Genomic DNA, 8,942 nt, shown 5'->3' with positions numbered 1-8,942 from the left:
CTCCAGCTGGTCCTCTGTTGGAGGTGGCTATTGACACACAGGAAGGGTTTGGGACAGGATGTGGGGGTTAAGCAGAAGTGTAAGGGTTTAGAGTCCCGTGGCTGCAGCATGGGGAGGGATGGCTCTGAGGGGATAGGATTGGGTTTCTCCTTTTTTGGGTGCTGACCAGAGCTGAGGATGGCAAAGGAGTGAGATGGTGGCTTCTGGGGGCTTGGAGCAGGTGTAGAGGAGCTCCTCGGTGCTCAGTGCTGGCCCCATCTTCTAGATGTTGCCTTGCTCTAGAAATGGGACTGCAGAGCTGGGGAGGAGTGCTGGGCGGCAGCAGCTGGAGAGACAATGCCAGGCGGTCTTCCAGGTTAGGCCTGGTCTACTCTCAAACTCAAGAACTGGCTCTGCCACTGACATCTGGGGCAAATGACTGGCCCTCACTGGGTCTCCAGTTTCCTCATGAAATGGGGATAATAATGGCACCTACCTTGGGGTTGTCATGGGGATTACAGAAGATAACATATGCTAGGTGTGTGACCCCAGTCTTGGCACATAGCAACTGCTCTTTAAGAGGCCTCTAGAGTGACCCACTGCGGGCTACGTTCACAGAGTTTCCACCTTCATCCAGTCTTAACTTCTCATCTGACCTCAGAAAGAGACCTTTCTTTTCTTCCTCTCTCCCTTTCCCTTGCAGTTGAAAAGATGAGTGTGAATTTTTTTTTTTTCCTTTTGGTACTGGGAATTGAAACCAGGAGTACTTTACCACCGAGCCACATCCCCAGCCCTTTTTTAAAATTATTTTTTTATTTTGAGACAGTCACCCTAGGTTGCTGAAGGTCTTGCCAAGTTGCTGAGGCTAGCCTCAAACTTGTGATCCTCACACCTCAACCTTCCCAGTTGCTGGGATTGCAGGCATAAGCCACTGCACCTGGCTGAATGTTAAATATTCTAAATGCAAAAGGTCATCAAATGATTCTCCAAACATACATTATCGGTCAGGTAAAATGGATAAAATGCAGTTTTAATAATTGTGTCTTGAACATCTCACCTGACTTGTACTTTGTCATGAGGCTTTTATAGTATTTGCATTTTCTTTTGGAGGAACTGCTTCAGCACAGAACAGCTATAAAGCACTTGGGAGACAGTGCCACTGTGGCCAGCCCTGTACCTGGAGCCTCACCACCTTCTTCACCCTGGAGCAGCTCTGGAAGCCAGCGCTTCCAGACAGAAATCAAGGAGGGATTCGGCACTCAGGACTTTGGCAAGCAGTAGCTCAGTCTCAGCCACTGAGTGCTGTTCAAGGCGCCGCTGCCTGTTCCTTCCAGATGGCTCAGGTGTTATCTACACAGGGAAATGCCCTCGCCCTATTTTTATTTTTTTCCAATCAAGAACTCTATTCTGGGGGGCGGGGGGGAGTGCTGGAAAGTGGAACTGGCCAAATCATATGGTCACACCGTGTGCATACAGGAATATGCAGCACCAAATCCTATCAACACTTACAACTAATGCACCAACAAAAAACAGGTAGAAGAAAATAAAGGTAAAAAATAAATAAAGGACTGTATTCCAGATTAAAAGGCTATTTATGGGCCTGTTTGTTTGGGCAGGAAGCTAAAATACCGGACCATCTAGTTCATTATCGGCCACTTGGCAATGTTGAGTGACTTGCCCAAGGTCCCATGGAGGAGGACTGGCTGGGCCAGGGCTTGAACACTAGTCCTTGGCCCCCACACCTGAGGAAGGGCAGCCTTGGCACCTGCTTGCAGCACCTTGGGCCTTGGAGGGATACAGGGTGCCCTCAGCCCCTGAGTTTGACAACATTCCCATGAGTTCTCTGGCAGCAGGTGGGATGGTCACTCTATCCACCCGCTCAGCAGCAGGTGCCACAGCCTTGTCTTGTGTGTGCCACAACGGTCGCCTGGAAGAAGTAGGGCACTCTCTCACACCTGTTCCTGAACCAGAGCTGAACTTGTGCTCATGTGCCCTCCTGCTCTGTGGGTGTGAGGGCAACCAAGTACTCCCAGGGCAAGTGGGCAGTGGTGTTAGTCCCAGCCGGCTGCAGCTAATGGCAGGAGGCTGGGTCTGGCCCTGCTGGTTCAGACGGGCACCAGGGAGGGCTTGTGCAGCAGGTACCAGCCAGGGCCAAACCCTCGGGATGGCTGGGTCAGTTCAGCACCGCCAATGACCTATGCTAGCATCCTGCACTTTTCTGACAGGCTCAGCCCAGCTGGGCCTGCTGTCCAGTGTTTAGAGCCTCCCCTCTGGGTCTCTTCCTCAATCTGGCTTCCGGGCAGAGCTACTCAAGTTGCCAGGTCCAATGCCAAGGCTGTTTTTTTCCCATGACTTGGATTTTAACTCCAAAGTTCTCCTACTACCTCCTGCCCCACTGCCTATTCTAGCAGCTTAGTCAGGTGGCATTCACTCACGGGGTCTCAGCCTCACCACCTATAAAAGGAACACAGTGATCCTTGTCTTTTTCTAGATTTGACAATCTGATACTTCAATTCATGTAGTGGCAGCAGGAGAAGACCTGGGTTCGAGCACCACTCATGGACTGTTCAAGACAACTTATTTCCCTTCTTAGGGCCTCAGCTGCCTGGCCCACCCAACTCCACGTGAGCTTCCAGGGAGAGGGTGGCAGACACGGACAGAATATGATTCCTGAGACCAAAGCTCAAGCCACGAGGCGCGGACCTAGAAGGGATCAAATTCCAAGTAGCTGCCCCACTTGCTTTTTCCTCTTCTTGTTTTCCTGGTTCCAGGAGCCAAGAAACTGATGGGGAAACCAGAGATATGCAAATTCATGCATGCTGGGAAATGATCCTGGGGAGCCACAGAGGACAGCTGCCTGCCCACCTTTTCCCACCATGGGTCCCCACCAGGCCCTCAGGCTCTCAGCAGCAGCAGGGGCTGACCCTGAATTTTCTTGCAAGCTCTGTCTTGCAGGAGTTACTCTGGGGCACAGACTGTGTGTAAGCCTGTAAGACAGGAAACCTCCAGCCTCCTGGGCCTCCCTCACAGCAGAGACTCATCAGCTCACAATGAGATAAAACTTCCCTGCTCATTATGTCCCTGCCCACTCCATCCCATCATACTCCTTCAGGCTGAGGGGAAATTGGGCAGTCTCTGAAGATTGGGAGACCTAAACTAAGGGCAGGAGAGCTTTGGGCTAGAGGGGATCAGCCCTCCCAGTGCTGTTAATCCCCAAATATTGCTAGTCCCTTGTGGGGCAAGAGACCAGATAGTAGCTGGGAAGGGGTCAGCACTTACCACAGATGCTATTTCATCCCACTTCCCAAGTCCTCTGCTCTCCCTCCTTCCCCAAGACTCCCCCAGGCACTGAAGGGCAACCTGCACATGTCCTCTAACTGGACCCAAGGGAAGTGGTAGGCAGGCCTCTACCAGACTGCCTGAGCAGAGGAAACAGGAGTCGCGAGGGGCAGGGCCAACAGCCTGAGCCCTGACTCCCAGGTATGGCAGTCCAGGGCCCTGCTCAGACCTCTAGCTCATTCTTTTTCCCTAGCCCGTAGCAAAGTGGGTGGAGTACAAGTGGTAAATGTCTGTTCTGGGGACCTCCTAGTTCATGGGAAGGGTGTGGGAGATTTGGCTGAAAGAGACAGGAAGTAGAGCCCTGCAATTAAGGAAACGCAAGTCATCCCAGGCCACGGCATGCAAATACTTCCAGCCAGTTCCTGGAGGGGGTGGCGGCCCAGCCTGGCACCTCCGGGTGTGGCCTCTTGGAGCTCCTCTCAAGGCAGCTGCTAGTGAACTTAAACTGCTCACCAATTTAAGAAATGGCAGCAAGACTAGGTGGGAGGAAAGGATCAGGCACCCCACCCAACATTAAGCCAGGTCTGCTGCTGGGAGGTCAGGTCACTGGAAACCACCCAAAGGCTCCCATTCTGGCAGCGCTCCAGAGGAGGCTCACTGAAGGCATGTAGTGTCTTGCCTGCCACCTGCTGGTGCCGCCTGGCACTACTGCCTGGGGAAAACCCTGCCTACTCCCTGGGATGACCAGCCCTGGCCTGGAATGATGGGCCTTGGAAACAAGAATCTAGGAGAATATGGCAAATGACACGCTAAAGCAAAAGCAGGGAACTCCTTCTTTGTTAGCAGGATTTTTTTTTCCTGAGACTGGAGTCTCACTGAGTTGCCCAGGTTGGCCTCAAACTTGCGAACCTCCTGCCTCAGTCTTCTGAGTCAGTGGGGTGAACCAGGCATGAACCACCTTGCCTGGTTTATGGCAGTCTCTTTTTCTTCTTCTTCTTCTTCATTTCTGGGGATAGAAGACAGGGCCTAGTGTGTACTAGGCAAGTACTCCACCACTGAGCTACACTCCAGCCCTTTTCATGTTCATCTTGAGACAGGGTCTCACTAAGTTGCCTAGGGGCTCACTAAATTGCTGAAACTGGCTTTGAACTTGTGATCCTCCTGCCTCAGTTTCTCAAGTTACAGAGATGACAGGCATGCACCACTACTTGGCTAAAACAGGGGATTCTTAATGACTTGCAACCAGAGGTCACCGTCATACCTTCTACAGTCTAAAATTCCAGAAGGTTTTGACTGTTCCAGGTAACAAATTGTAAAAAAAAAAAAAAAAAAAAATCTCAGGTTGGTGATAGCTCAGTTGTAGAGCACTTGCCTAGCATGCATAGAGGTACATACCCCTTGACTCAGCAATACTAATGCTATGAATTTATCCCACAGGCGCTCATTTGCAAAATTACATGTGTTAAGGCTATTTACTACAGGACTGACACAGCAAAAGATGGGGAACAATATTAATGTCAGCAACAGGGCACTGGCTGTATAAGTTCTGATACCCACATGCAACGGAACATTAAGGAGTCAGTAAAAATAAATAGCTGAACACTTCTTGCTAGATTGCTAAATTTAAAAAGCAAGGGTAGAAACGGTGCATATTACACTACTACTTCCTCTACCCATTTTTGTAAATAGACACACGTGTGTACACTGCTCATACATGTACCAAGTTCCTCTGAAGGAACACAAGACCCTCAGAGTTGTCTTTGGGAAGGAAACTGGTGGCTGGAGGACAGGAGAACTTGCTTTTCCACTGAATACACTTCAGGACCATTTAAATGTATGCTAGTTTCATGTTGCTATGGTTTGAATGTTGTGTTTCCCCCAAATTCTACCCAAATTTTAAACCACAAGGAGATGGTATCGAGAGGGAGGTCTTTAGGAGGTGATCAGATAATGAATGGAATTAATGTTTTTATAAAAGAGCTTGTTCCCCTTCCATCATGTGAAGGGCTAAGAACCAGAAATCAGGCCTGCACCAGAGGCTGAATCTGCTGGTAGCTGGATCTAGATGTACTAGCTTCCACAGCTGTGAGAAATGTTTACGATTTATAACCCATCTTAGTTTATGCTAATTTTGTTATAGCAGTCCTAACAGACTGACATATGAATTCAAATTAATTAAATATTTTAATGTCCCCCATTCTGGGATACAGAAATAAGTTTTGGGGTTACCAGTAAGTGGGTAGCAGTAGGGAGGGCTATACTGGCCAAAGGTCAAACTTGGATCAGGTGCAGTGATACTAGTAATTCCAGTGACTCAAAAGGCTGGGGCAGCAGGATCCCAAGTTCTAGGCCAGTCTCAGCAACTTAGGAAGACCCTGTCGTAAAAAATAAAAAGGGGGGGCTGGGGTTGTGGCTCAGTGGTAGAGTGCTCGCCTACCATGCACAGGACACCAGGTTCGATCCTCAGCACCACATAAATGTAAAATAAAGATATTGTGTCCACCTAAAACTTAAGAATAAATATTTTTTAAAAAAATAATAAAAAGGGTTTGGGATGTAGTTCAGTTGTAAAGCACCCCTGGGTTCAATCTCCAGTGCAAAAAATTTTGGAATGTATACATCTATAACAGGTATGTGTTATTAAACCATGATAGATGTTTTTGTTTGTTTTGTGGTGTTGGGGATTAAACCCAGGAGTTCTCTATTACTGAGCCACATTCCCAGCCTTTTTATTTTTTGAGACAGAGTCTCACTAAATTGCTGAGGTTGGCCTTGAACTTGTGATCCTCCTACCTTGGTGTCCCAAGTTGTTGGGATTATAGGCATGTACCACTGTGCCTGGCAATAACTTTCATTTTTAATAGATCAAAATGATTTGAATATCAGCAATTTCTTGTGGTTCAACCTAATATTTATTTATAAATTATCTACATGTAGTAACGAGCTAATATTTACTCATATTATACAACACATTCAAAGTGAAGAACTACATAATGCTGATCTCAAAAGTGAAGCACACATCAAAGTCCGAATCTTTCCTTCCCACACCCCCCAGCCATCCTCCATACCCTCTCCCTTGGAGACCACTACCCTGAGGATCAACACCAACTACACACAGCCCTACCAGTAATGACAACTTTTACTCCAGAAAACTGTTTGAAATCATGAAGTTTACCACTTAAAAGATTCAGACATGATAATACTCGTTTAGAGTGTCATAGAATGAAAATTCCAATCCCTTCCCATCACCACTGTATCACCTTCCTAAGCACTGAATACACCACCCTGGAGAAGTAAAGGTGCACAAAACACAGTCCTGTACTTTCTCCTACCCGAACAGCATGGAGTCAGGACTTCAGATGTGACTTTGCTTCAGAAATCCGGAGAAGGCTGAGGGACAGAAAAGTCAGAATACAAAAACAAGGAGTGCTGTATTTCACCACATAATCATCACTGATGCAGTAACATATATTCACAAGTATCCCACGCATTCTAATCTTACACCAAAGATAATTTAGTAATAAATAATTTTTAAGTTAATACGAGCATGACTTCTTTTTTAAAAGAGAGAGGGGCTTCACATGAAGTTGCATCCCACTTTAAAAAAATTTTTTTGGCATAAAATCTGTGATGATTATGCAATGAAAAACGGTATTTCAAAACAATACACGTAACCACTTGCAAGCAAGTGTAGGCTATTTAAGACTCATTTCAATGCTCTTATTTACTGCATGGGTCAAGATGTCAAGCTCACTCTTCACAGGATATTTAGAGTACTTACAGTATCCAGAAACCAAGGGCTCAAGTGTGGAGGCAGAAATACTGCTTCCTTCTCTTACAGAACAAAGGATCTTCTAAGCAAATAGTATGAACTCATTTGTGGGGAAAATGTTTGACCCATGTCATGACTGATCAATTTCTTTCTGTGTTCCAAGGCCCCTAAGATATATGGCTTCTCCAGATCACCACAGCAGCTTTGAAGGCCCTGCTCTATCGGTTCCCACTGGCCTTGCCCATAGCCCTCCCCTAGGCCCCAAATGGCTTCCAGGCTTCTACTCTGTGGTTTACTCCTGCTCTCCAACTTCAACTTGTTCGGTATGATGGGTTTCAAACATTCTACATTTAAATAGAATGAACCATTTTCCCAGTCCTCAGAGGGGCTGAGTTCACCTGAGACTCCCAGGAAACTCTGCGCTGGCACTATGCTCCTAGTAGGAGACAAAAATGTTACAAGGGCCTTGACTTTTTATTCTAATGTCCTATTTACTAAGAGGAGCAAAGGAAAACCTATTCCCACGTTTAAGAGAAATGTAAAGAACAGAAAGTGTACCCAGATGGCAGAAACAAACATGTACGGCCCCCTCAGTCTTCCCATTCCCACTTTAGTCCCTCTGGAATAGGAAAAAAGGGAAGAAGGAAGGACATATTCCAGGACACAGCTTCCTCAATCAGCTCCAGTTCTTTAAACCAATTTGTTCAGTAACCTATAATGTGTAGCAAAGCACTACTCAAAACCCAACTGAGGGCTGGGAGCACTTGTCTAGCACATGTAAGGCACTGAGTTCAACCCCAGCGCCGCATAAAAATAAAGGGACTGCATTCTTATACAACTAAAAATATTTTTTTAAAAAACTGAGCCAGTGAGGGCAGGCCTGGGAGGAAGCATCTTCTCAGTGGTCCTCACAGAAGGTCCAGTTAAGAGGCTGCAGCAGGGCTAAAGTGGGAGAACACAGGCCACCCAGTGGACTTGCTTTTTTCTTCCGTGCTGAACCTAGAGCCTTCCACATGCCACCAATGTTATCCATCCACTGACAGTAATGTCTCTTCAGGTTGGCACATTCACTCACAAGCAATCTAATAACCAAAGTTAAGTATTACAAGCACAATGGTGCACCCCTTGGTGCTTTTTTCTAAAATATCCCCATGTAGGGAAACTAAGTAATCTCTCAGACCAGTATCCCTCCCTGGCCAACTTACAAGAAAACTGAAAGGTCTGCTAATCAGTGGTTAAACTTTATATAGCTATAAAGCCAGTAGCCTGCCCATAATCATGATTTTTATATACACACAGGTGTAATCACATAGATACACTTTTATTTTTTATTGGTACTGGGGATTGAACCCAGGGGCACTTTAGCACTGAGCTATATCCCCAAGTCCTTTTAATTTTTTAAAAATTTGCAATAGGGTTTCCCTAAGTTGTTCAGATCCTCCCTAAATTCCTGAGGCTAGCCTTGAACTTGTGATCCTCATGCCTTAGCCTCATGAGTTACTGGGATTATAGGTGTGTATCACCATACCTGGCATAGATATCTTTTAAACAATATCTTTAGAAGGGCTGGGAGTGTAGCTCAGCAGTAAAATGTGCTTGAGGCCCTGGTTCTACCCCAAGCATTGTAAAAATAAATAGAACAAAATAAATAACATACCTTTTAAACAACAATACTACTGCATCTCTAGCAAATGCCAAACTCTGAGTGTCAGAGATATTTTAAAGTCAGCTCAGCACTTTCCTCAGAGGTAAGGAAAGTCCAGGAAATCCCACTCTTCCCTCTTGGAAAAGGAGATGAACTGACAAAGAAGGACACAGAACACTTCAAGGTTTTTGTTTTAAAGGAACAATCTAAGAAACTATTTCCTTAAAACATTGCAACATTGGAGTTCTGCTGCCAAAGACATAGCCA

Source organism: Marmota monax, unplaced genomic scaffold (genome assembly GCF_021218885.2).
Source record: "Marmota monax isolate L192 unplaced genomic scaffold, Marmota_monax_Labrador192_F-V1.1 WCK01_AAM20220418_F8-fsc00008, whole genome shotgun sequence".
NCBI lineage: Eukaryota > Metazoa > Chordata > Mammalia > Rodentia > Sciuridae > Marmota > Marmota monax.
Note: the sequence above shows the minus strand (reverse complement) of the source record.